The sequence below is a fragment of the Nicotiana sylvestris genome, chromosome 1, assembly GCF_000393655.2.
Source record: "Nicotiana sylvestris chromosome 1, ASM39365v2, whole genome shotgun sequence".
Taxonomy (NCBI): Eukaryota; Viridiplantae; Streptophyta; class Magnoliopsida; order Solanales; family Solanaceae; genus Nicotiana; species Nicotiana sylvestris.
Genome location: NC_091057.1, coordinates 104845598 through 104857329, shown reverse-complemented (window position 1 = coordinate 104857329; position 11732 = coordinate 104845598).

The following is an 11732-nucleotide window of genomic DNA, read 5'->3' as shown; positions in this document are numbered from 1 at the left end:
AGAGGTGAAGGATGAGGAGCGAGTAATGGGGCAGGTTTTGGTCCAGATTGAGACAGGTTAATGGGGAACGACTTGGGCCTGGGCGGATTCAAGGGTTTTGGGAGGGGAAATCGGATTGGGCTTAGGCATATTAGCCTAAAATCAAGGCAGCCTTTTTATTTTAATTTCCTTTTTTTTAATTGTCAATTGTTTTCTTTTCTTTCTTTTCTTCTCAAATTAATTTAAATCCTAAATTAACTCTTAAACTAAATTAATTTACCAAATTAAGCTAATTACTCAACACTGTATTTTCAATAATTAATTAAATCCTAAATTAGAAGAAAAAATATAAAATTCAAAATTAAAAGTTCAAAATGCAAAATGAGTTATTTTTGTGATTTTTCTCTATTTTTGTCAAACAAATTAATTTACTAATTAATCCAAAAATGTAAAATTAAGTCCTAAATGCAAATACAATGTATTTTGTATTTTCATGAATCAAGCAAAATTAAACATGCACAAACAAATGCCAATAACTAACAAAATGCTACAAAAATCTAAGAAATTGTAAATAATGGGAAAATTTATTTTTCTTGAATTTGTGGGAGTAATTCATATAGGACAAAAATCACGTGCTCACAGCTGCCCCTCTTTGCTCGGAAACACGGAGAGTTTTCATGCAAAGATAAAGTGAGCGGATACGAGCGATATTTGCCCGTTTGAATACTCCGTGAGAAGCATCTTTGAAAGATTTGACCGCACCTTGCTTCCGAGGTTGCCTACATATCCTTGGCTATAAAGGAATCAGGTCAGTGTTGTTCGGAAAGTTTTGGGTAGCTGGGACTACCATGAAGCCGTGATTTCACTGTTGTTGTTACTGCTACTACTGCTTACTGAGCCCCTTATTATACCATGACAAAATAAAAGAAGCTAGACTAAACTATGATCTACGCATTACAAAATCCTATCTACATCTTTGAACTTGGTCTTGTGATTCTTGTTGCTTTGTTGATTTGTATTCTCCTAGTGAAATCCCTTTGTTGCCTACTTGAATTGTAACCTAAGATGTTTTCCTTTTCTCCAGGTGGATGCCTGATTGCTGAACTCGAATTGTACTGTGAGATGCTTTCCCTTTCTCCAAGTGGATGCTTGACTGCTGAACTTGAATTATATTCCCGTGCTCTCCGGGTGGGCGCCTGACTGCTGAACTTGAATTGTATTCCCATGCTCTCCAGGTGGGCGCCTGACTGCTGAACTTGAATTGTATTCATGTGCTCTCCAGGTGGGCGCCTGACTGCTGAACTTGAATTGTATTCCCGTGCTCTTCAGGTGGGCGCCTGATTGCTGAACTTGAATTGTATTCCCGTGCTTTTCAGGTGGGCGCCTGACTGCTGAACTTGAACTATTTTCCCGTGCTCTCCAGGTGCGCGCCTGACTGCTAAACTTGAACCGTATTCCCGTGCTCTCCAGGTGGGTGCCTGATTTCAACAAAATAGACAAAACAAAGAAAATTTTCTATCCCAGTTTGGTAGCTGGGCATATATGTGAGTGTTAAACTAAATCATATTACCAAATATTACTAAGAGTTTGAAAGCTAGGTCCCATTATCCAAGAGGGGTCCTGACAACTCCTACTTACACAACAGTTTTAAATCTAATTTATAACTCCTAAAGGTATTACTTCCGCTACATCTTGTTATCTAAGCCGATCTTAAAACTCCACCCCATTATCCAAGAGGGTCCTAACAATTCTTAATTAAAAGAGAATTTTAAATCTAAGTTATATCTTCTGAGGGTAAGAAAGTATTAAAGTTGCATCCCATTATTCAGGAGGGTCCTGACAATCAAAAATCAAGTCTTATCTTAAGAGTGACAACTTTTGCGGCTGAATTATACTACCTTACAGCAGAACTTACGTTAAATCTTGTTATCTAATGGAAATCTTAAAGCTAGGTCCTATTATTCGGGAGGGTCCTGATAACTCCTAATTGAATCCTATCTCAAACTTGCAAACTTTGAAACCAACTTATATTCCTTTGTGGTGCATTTATGCTAGATTATGCTACTCATGATTGTTTTGAATTTTAAACTAGGTCCCATTTTTCAGGAGGGTCTTAAGAATCTTCAAATTAAATCCCATTATCTCGGCGGGTCCTGAGAGTTTACGATCAAACCTGTCTGGTGCTTGCCTTTCCTTACGGAGGGTTTCTCCGAAACAACGAAACTTTCTGCCCCTGTTTCAATCAAAGAAAAATCTTGTCAGTTTAAAATGTGGTGGTTAGTTGATAGCATTCTTGTTGAAGGTCTCTCCGCTGTCGTACTTTGTTTTGACTGGCTTCCCCGAACTGGCCGAGAACCGCTTGACTTTCTGACTGACTTTCAAACCTTATGACCTTGGATAACCCGAGTGTTCTATACCCGAACCGCTATTTTACACCTCTAACCCCTTTTTGAACCTCTGCATTTCCCATAAAATTACTAAATCATTCCATCAGTGGATCTTTTGCTGGCCTTGGCCGCCCTGTGCCTTGTGTAACTTTGGAAGTTGGGAGTAAGCTTTGAAATTCCCTCTTATTTGCTTAAACAGATCTGACATCAGGAACATCTTAAAAAGATAACCCAAAAGAAATAAAATGAAATGACTTTCAGAGTTAAGGATAGAGAAAATCCAAGACTGGATGACTTGCTAAAAAGGGAAAAAGGAAAGAGATTTATCTGAGTGGAACAACTGGTACCAATGATCATGACATGCATTTCGGATTAATTAGCCCAATCTGTCCAACCAATCAACTTTCGGTTGCCATACTTTGTTGCCCCAGAGTTTCCATAACCTGACTTCTTTGCCAAAACCTTGACCTTGTTCGGCCTGCAGTGCCCTGAAGGGTTTTCACCACCAATCCTCTCTCATTTGTTTATCTCTCAACTCATTTTCGCCTTACGGTGCCCGTGAGAGTTTTCACCAATAAGACTCTCTCATTTTTTATTTCTCTTAGCTCTCGTCTCCTTATGGTGCCCGTGAGGGTTTTCACCAATAAGACTCTCTCATTTTTTCATTTTCCTTCTTGGGCCAGAGTGCTGCCCCTGATATGAATCACCTATACTTGCTCGACTTGGCATCTCTCGAAGTCTGGTCAGAAGGTCTTCTTTGGATCATAACATGGGCTTTTGGATAGGGTTAGAAAGAAAGGGTGTCAAAAGGCTTTATACAATTCAAATGGGTTCAAAATTACAACTTTCTGAATTAAATTTCTTATAACAACCACAACTGCCCCAATTTCTTTGCTTGGGGACTTTTGGATTTTTTTTATGGGATCGAACTGTGAGACTGCCTACGTATCCTTTAAAGGAATCAGGTCGAACGTAGTTCAGGTCATAGGAATTGCTCTGTTGTTGTGATTTTTTTTCTCTTTCTTTTCTTTTCTTTCTTCCTTTTCTCTTTTATTGTTTAGTTGTCTTTTCTTTCTTCTTTTTCCTCTTTTTTCTTCCTTTTTTTCTTCTCTTTTTTCAATTTTCATCTTTATTTTTCTCTCTTTTCCTTTACCTATCTTTCGCGCTCGCGTTTCTGATCTTTGCTATTGATTCCAAAAGAGGGGTACGAAAGGAAGTAAATAAGGCTCGAAAGGGGTAACAAAGGATAAAGTGTTTAGATAGTAGAACAAAATGCCTTCGTCGTTCCAATCTTCAAAATATGCCAATTACAAACAAACACAATTTAACCGAAGAAATCATACATAATATCTTTTGACCACATCAGAATTGATGGTCATTTCTACACATTTGCCTTCTACATCTGTTAAATACAAAGCACCATTGGACAACACTCTCGTCACGATGAACGACCCCTGCCAGTTTGGGGCGAACTTGCCTTTTGCTTCAGCCTGATGAGGAAGGATATGTTTCAATACTAACTGACCCACTTCAAACCTCCGTGGATGCACCTTCTTGTTATATGCTCTTGCCATTCTCTGTTGATACAACTGGCCATGACACACTGCTGCTAATCTTTTCTCATCAATTAAACTCAACTATTCCAAGCGAGTTTTGACCCACTCATCATCATCAATTTCGGCCTCAGCAACAATCCGAAGGGACGGGATTTCAATTTCCACAGGTATCACCGCCTCAGTGCCATATACCAACAAATAAGGAGTTACCCCTACTGAAGTGCGAACAGTAGTGCGATAACCCAGCAATGCAAAAGGCAGCTTCTCATACCATTGCTTGTAACCTTCTACCATTTTCCGTAGTATCTTCTTTGTATTCTTGTTGGCCGTCTCAACTGCTCTATTTGCCTTGGGGCGGTAAGGGGTGGAATTGCGATGCGTAATCTTGAATTGCTGACATACCTCTTTCATCAGATGACTATTGAGATTAGCCCCATTGTCTGTAATGATCACCTTTGGTATCCCAAACCGACAAATGATATTTGAGTGCACAAAACCAATCACCGCTTTCTTGGTTACAGACTTGAACATTTTAGCCTCTACCCACTTGGTGAAATAGTCGATGGCCACTAGAATGAACCTATGCCCATTTGATGCTGATGGCTCAATTGGCTCAATGACATCCATGCCCCACACAACAAAAGGTCATGGTGCAGATATTGTGTGCAATTCAGATGATGGAGAGTGAATCAAATCTCCATGCACTTGGCACTGATGACACTTGCCACGAAACTAATACAATCTCGCTCCATAGTGAGCCAATAATAACCTGCTTGGAGGATCTTCTTTGCCAACACGTACCCGCTCATATGCAGTCCACAAACTCCAGAATGTACTTCAATTATGATAGTTGTGGCCTGTCTAGCATCTACGCATCTCAACAATCCAAGATCCAGAGTCCTTTTGTACAAAACCCCTCCACTGAAGAAAAATCCACTCGTTAACCGCCGAATTGTTCTCTTTTGATCGCTTGTGGCTTGTACCGGATACACCCCATCCTGATATATTCCTTGATATCATGAAACCAAGGCTCTCTATCAAGTTCTTCTTCTACCACATTACAGTAAGCATGCTGATCATGGACCTGAATATGTAATGGGTCAACATAACCCTTATCCGGATGATGTAATATTGACGCCAAGGTAGCCAAAGATCAGCAACTTCGTTATGGATCCTTGGAATGTGCCTGAACTCTACTGATCGAAACTGTTGACAAAGATCATGCAAACATTGCCGGTACGGTATGAGTTTTAGATCTCGTGTTTCCCATTCCCCTTGAATCTGATGCACCAGAAGGTCCGAGTCCCCCAAGACCAAAACTTCCTGGACACCCATGTCTGTAGCTAACCTCAAACTCAAAATGCATGCCTCGTATTCAGCCATGTTATTAGTACAGTAGAAATGAAGCTGAGCCGTAACAGGGTAGTGATGTCCTATTTCAGAAATCAATACAACTCTTATCCCAACACCTTTCATGTTAACAGCTCCATCAAAGAAAAGTTTCCAACCTGGCTCTTCAACTTGGTCCAACTCATCAAGGTGCATTACCTCTTCATCAGGGAAGTAAGTCTTCAAAGGCTTATATTCCTCATCCACTGGGTTCTCAGCCAAATGGTCGACCAATGCCTGGGCTTTCATCGTAGTCCGGGTCACATAGACGATGTGAAATTCTGTGAGCAAAATCTGCCACTTTGCGAGCCTTCTTGTGGGCATAGGCTTCTGAAATATATACTTTAATGGATCCAAACGAGAGATGAGGTAAGTAGTGTAAGATGACAAATAGTGCTTCAACTTCTGTGCTACCCAAGTTAGGGCGCAACATGTCCTCTCAAGGTAAGTGTACTTAACCTTGTAAGATGTGAACTTCTTGCTGAGATAATAGATGGTCTGCTATTTCCTGTCGGTGATGTCATGCTGACCCAATACACAACCAAACGAATTGTCCAAAACCGTCAAATACATAATCAAATGTCTCTCTAGTTCTGGTGGCACCAACACAGGTGGGTTTGACAAATACCCTTTTATCTTATCAAATGCTTCTTGACACTCATCTGTACACTTGACCGCAACATCTTTCTTCAACAGTTTGAAGATAGGTTCACAAGTTGTCGTAAGCTGAGCAATAAACCTGCTGATGTAATTCAACCTCCCTAATAAACTCATCACCTATGTCTTGTTCCTTGGAGGTGGAAATTCTTGGATAACTTTAATCTTTGATGGGTCCAATTCAATACCTCGGCGGCTGACTATGAATCCCAATAATTTTTTGGATGGCACACAGAATGCGCATTTTATAGGATTGAGCTTAAGATTGTACCTGCGAAGCCTTTGGAAGAATTTTCTCAAATATTTGACGTGATCAGACTGCTTTCTAGACTTTATGATTACATCATCCTCATAAACCTCAATCTCCTTATGTATCATGTCATGAAATATGGTTGTCATTGCCCTCATGTAAGTTGCCCCATCATTTTTCAACCCGAAAGGCATGACCCTGTAGCAGTATGTTCCCCATGGTGTGATGAATGCCGTCTTCTCCGCATCTTCCTCATCTATTAAGATCTGATGATAACCCACATAACAGTCCACAAAAGACCCAAACTCATGTTTGGCGCAATTGTCAATCAAAATGTGGATATTTGGCAATGGGAAGTTGTCCTTAGGACTTGCTTTGTTGAGATCACGGTAATCAACACACACCCTGCTTGATACCGAGTTACTCGAATGACTTTTGCATCAAACTGCTTGGTGACCTCTTCTTTGATCTTCACACTCATATCAGTCTTAAATTTCCTCAGCTTCTGCTTGATAGGAGGGAATGTCGGGTCAGTGGGCAATTTGTGAACCACCAAGTTAGTGCTTAAACCTGGCATGTCGTCATATGACCATGCAAAGACATCTTTGTACTTAAGTAACGCTTTAATTATCTCTTCCCTGACTTGAGGTTCAAGATGGACACTTATCTTAGTTTCTCTGATATTATCTGGGTCCCCTAAATTGATTGCTTCTGTATCACTCAGGTTAGGCTTGGTCTTTTCTTCAAAATGGCTTAGTTCTTTACTAATCTCTTCAAACGCCTCATCCTTATCATATTCCGATTCGTCATCACACTCTATTTCTTGAATTACTATTTTAGAATTAGACTGGCTTTTAAGACTGGGCTGAAGATTCCTCATGCATGTCATGTCATGGAAACCATCATAAAAAGAAATGTACAAGAAAGAAAAGAAAACAAAAATAAAACTGTTAAGAATGAGGAAAAAGGGAAATTGCATTTCATTGAAATTGAAAGAACGGGGTTTATACATCCAAACAGATAGAACATAGAATCTGAATTACTACCCTGGAATAATCCAGATAAACTGAAAGAAAATCAAAGCAAACTACCAAAACTCCTTCCTGGTGGGGAGAGAGTAGCTTCCCAATTGTTAATCTTTGCATTGGGCCCAACAAATTGCACGTCCGCCTTGCTATAACCCTCTCCAGCTTCCACCATGTTCACCTCGTCGAATAATTTCTCAAACCTTTCAACCAAATCCTTATCACGACCAACCACAGAACTGGGGACTGTTGTTGCTGGGCGTTTCTTGGTGCTGGGCCTGACAAATGATCTGGAGAGATGTGGGATGGGCTTTGGGAGGACCCATGCCCTATGTTTCAACTTTCTAGCTCTTTTTATGTCCGCAACTGTGGGCTTGAACCCCAAACCAAATGTATCCAAGTTTTTGGGGAGAGACACCGGCTGTACGATACCTTGCAGAGATGCACCCAAACCCTTGCCTGGTACAAAACCTTTTTTCAACATTTCAACGGCTACCATGACTGATGCGGCAGCTACCCTCGACGTTGGAACACACTTCCCTTCTGGAATTTTCTCTACCGATACCGTGTCAAAAACCTGATAAACTCATGGCCCCTTGTCGTCTTCAAACTCTATGAACTGAACAATGGCATCACTGTGGGCACACAAATTATCCTCGTCGTGCACAACAATTTCCTATCTATCCCATTCGATCTTGACCATTTGATGTGGAGTAGACTGGACCGCTTTTGCAGCATGAATCCAGGGTCAACCCAACAACAGATTGTAAGAAACAGCGATATCTAGCACCTGGAACTCCATGGTAAATTCAATAGGCCCTATTGTAAGCTCAAGCACTATGTCCCCGACTGAATCTTTCCCTCCATCGTCGAATCCCCGAATGCAGATACTATTCTTGGGAATTCTTTCATCATCCACCTTCAATTTGTTTAGAGTGGAGAGAGGGCAAATGTTCGCACTGGAGCCATTGTCGACCAGTACCTGGGTAACCATGGAATCCTCGCATTTCACCGTGAGATAGAGGGCTCTATTGTGCTCAGTACCCTTCATGGGCAACTCATCATCAGAAAAAGTAACTCTGTTTACCTCAAATATCTTGTTAGGTATTTTTTCCAAGTGGTTTACTGAGATTTTGTCAGGTACGTGGGCCTCATTCAAGATCTTCATCAAAGCCCGACGGTGCTTGTCTGAATGGATCAATAATGACGACAGTGAAATTTGAGCCGGTGTCCTACTCAACTGCTCCACCATGGAATAGTCCTACACTTTCATCTTTCTCAAGAACTCCTCTGCTTTTTCCTCTGTCACAGCTTTCTTCACTAGCACCGGGTTGTCTTTGGAGCTCTTAGCTTTTCTCAACTCTTCGGGGGCAAAGCACCTCCCCGATCGAGTCAAACCATGGGTCTCACAAACTTCTTATTTAATCTCTTTCCTCTTGTAAGTCACTGTCACTCGTTCATAATTCCACGGGACCGCCTTGCTATTGACTATCAGTAATTGAGTTACTAGCTTGATAATGACAGGGTCTGTGCGGGCACCCTCCACAATTACAATAGACTTGTTCGCCACTCCTGGCACAATCACTTTTGCTCTTTCTTGTTTCACTGCAACACCACTTGAAAACCCCTTCTTGCCTACCACGGATGGTTCACTATCTGCCCTACTCAACCGGATCACTGATTTCTCACTTGATGGCTTTTCAACCGGCCTGACTTCACTGGACCGAATCATCATGACGGTCTGTGAAGGCTTCTTGGGCTCCTTCCCCCTATGCACTATCTCGATCATATTTGTCTCAGGATGGGCCGACAACAGATTCTGGTTGATATTGGGTGCCTCCGGAGCTTGGACCTCAATCTGATTAGTATCAATGAGCTGTTGAATAGCTGTTTTCAATTTCCAGCACTTCTCTATGTTGTGCCCCGGAGCACCAGCTTAATATTCGCAATTTACAGAGTGATCAAGGTTCCTCGGGGGAGGATTTGGCAGTTTTGGCTCGATCGGACTCAGCATACCCAATTGTCGCAACCTGTGGAACAAACTGGTATAGGATTCTCCCAATGGAGTAAAGGTTTTCTTCTTTTGCAACCTCTCGTTCTTAAATGCTTGGTTGGGCCGGAAACCTAATCCAGGAGGGTTCCGATAGGCTCTTAGGGGTGAATAGGCATTTTGTGAAGCTGGGTATGTATTTTGTGGGACTGGCGCACGCCATTGTGCGTGGGTCGGAGGTTGGCTCTATGTTTGGGCATGATGAACAGAAAAATGGGGGTCTGGTGGTGGGTAGTAGTGTTGTGTTGGGCTATATGGGGTATGAAGGTAGGTTTGATGGTGGGGTCGAGGCTGGTTATAGTAATGTGATGGGCCCCTGGGTCCGAACCAAGCTCTTTAATCAATCGTTGCAACATCCTCTTTCTTCTTCTTTCCAATTACTCCCCCAGTTCCGCTTTGAATGGCCTGGGTAGTTGCCTTAATAGCCGAATAACTCATGATTTTGTTTGTCTTGAGCCCTTCTTCTACCATACCGCCCATCTTTACCACTTCATTGAAGGACTTACCTATAGCTAATACCAGATGACCGTAATAAGTAGGTTCTAAGGCATGTAGAAAATAATCCACCATTTCACTTTCTTTCATTGGAGGATCAACCCTTGATGTCTGCTCTCTCTCCACCTAAAACCATATTTCCTGAAACTTTCATTGTGCTTTTTCTCAAGTTTCGTCAAAGACAGACGATCCGGAATAATCTCAAGATTATACTGGAAGTGGCAAGCAAATGCCTGGGTTAGATCATCCCATGTGTACCATCTTCCGTGATCCTGCCGAGTATACCATTCTAGCGTTGATCCACTCAGTCTCTAACTGAAATACGCCATTAGCAGCTCGTCTTTCCTGCCAGCTCCCCTTATTTTGCTACAAAAACCTCTCAAATGCGCTACTGGATCACCTTGCCCATCATACAAATCAAACTTGGGCATCTTAAACCCGGCCGGCAATTGCACATCCGGAAATAGACATAGATCTTTGTAAGCCACACTTACTTGAACTCCCAACCCCCGCATGTCTCTGAATGACTGTTCCAGGCTTTTAACTTTCCTGAACATCTCATCCTATTCGAGATTTCTAGATGGTTTTTCAGTCTCCGCAAGGAGATCAAAATGGGGAGTGTAGGAATAGGGTTCGGGAACCTTGAAAGTGGGCTCTGGGGGGTAATACTAGTTATCGTGAGTCTGGAACAGAGGCTCACTGGAGAATCGATGTAATGCAGCAGGTGGAAGGGCCACAAAAATAGAAGTAACTGGTAGAGGAGGGTACGAGACTTGTTTGGGTGGTGGAGCTTGTGATGTACGGGAAGTGGTGCCGTAGCATTGTTGGTAGAGGGTAAAGGCCGGAGATGAGTTCACAGTGGGAGGTTCTTGGGCCTGAGACAATGGCGGGATAAAAGTAGGGTTGTCGGGGTAAACTGGCGGTGGGTGCCCTTTTACCCATGCTTGATACATTTCAGCCATCTGCTGCTTCAGCTTATACAACTCATCTTTCAGATTAACCTCCGATTCTTCCACCTCTTTTGACGGATCGACAATACTTGCTTCAACTTCTTGGTTGGCCATGTTCATCTTGTTTTTAGACAGGGTGTTTTAGGAGTGAGTTGCCAGAATGTCAATCAAACTAACCACCTGTCTGAACTGGAATTTCATCAATAACAAACTTGTTAGTGATTAGGGCTTTAACAGATAAGCAACCGCACATTTGAGGAGTGAATGCACCTAAGCAGTTAACTGTTTCTGTCATGCATTTGATCGGCTGCTTACGTCATCCCGGCTTTTCCTTATTTCCGTTTGCAACTTCTCTTTTCTCCCTCTCTTTTTCTTTTTCATTCTTGCCTTTCCTTGCTTGGTCTCTCTTTTGTTTTTAATCTCTCATGACTCTTTCTTGCTTTGCCCTTGTTTCCTTCTCACTATTTCTCTTTCTTTTCCTTCTCTCTCTTATTCTCCCCTTTTTTTATCACTCTTTTTCTTTCTTTTAGTTATGATAGAATCCTATAGAGATTGCCTACGTATCATGACCCCGCATGAATCAGACCGAACGTAGGTTTGGAGATAAGTGCATAATAACAAAACATTTTGGGATTTTCAAAATTTTTCATAAAATAAAACAATTTTGATTACAACCACTCATTCTACCAAATTATAAAATTAACAGACTCGAAACGGGAAATTAACAGACTCTGACTCAAAACAAGATCAACAGACTCTGACAGAAGGTAAAAATAACAGACTCGAAAACCAACTAACAAACTCTAATAAAAGAAAATACAGACTCGCAAACAGACTAACAAACTCTAATGAAAATCATGAATACATTAATGCCTCAAATGCTCCTGGGGCCCGCAGAACATCATTCGGTCTCGCCATGGGCCTATGTGCAAGATCCCTTTGAAGCCTATCCAAGTCACTCATTATCTGCCGGACAAATGTCATCACTGCCGCA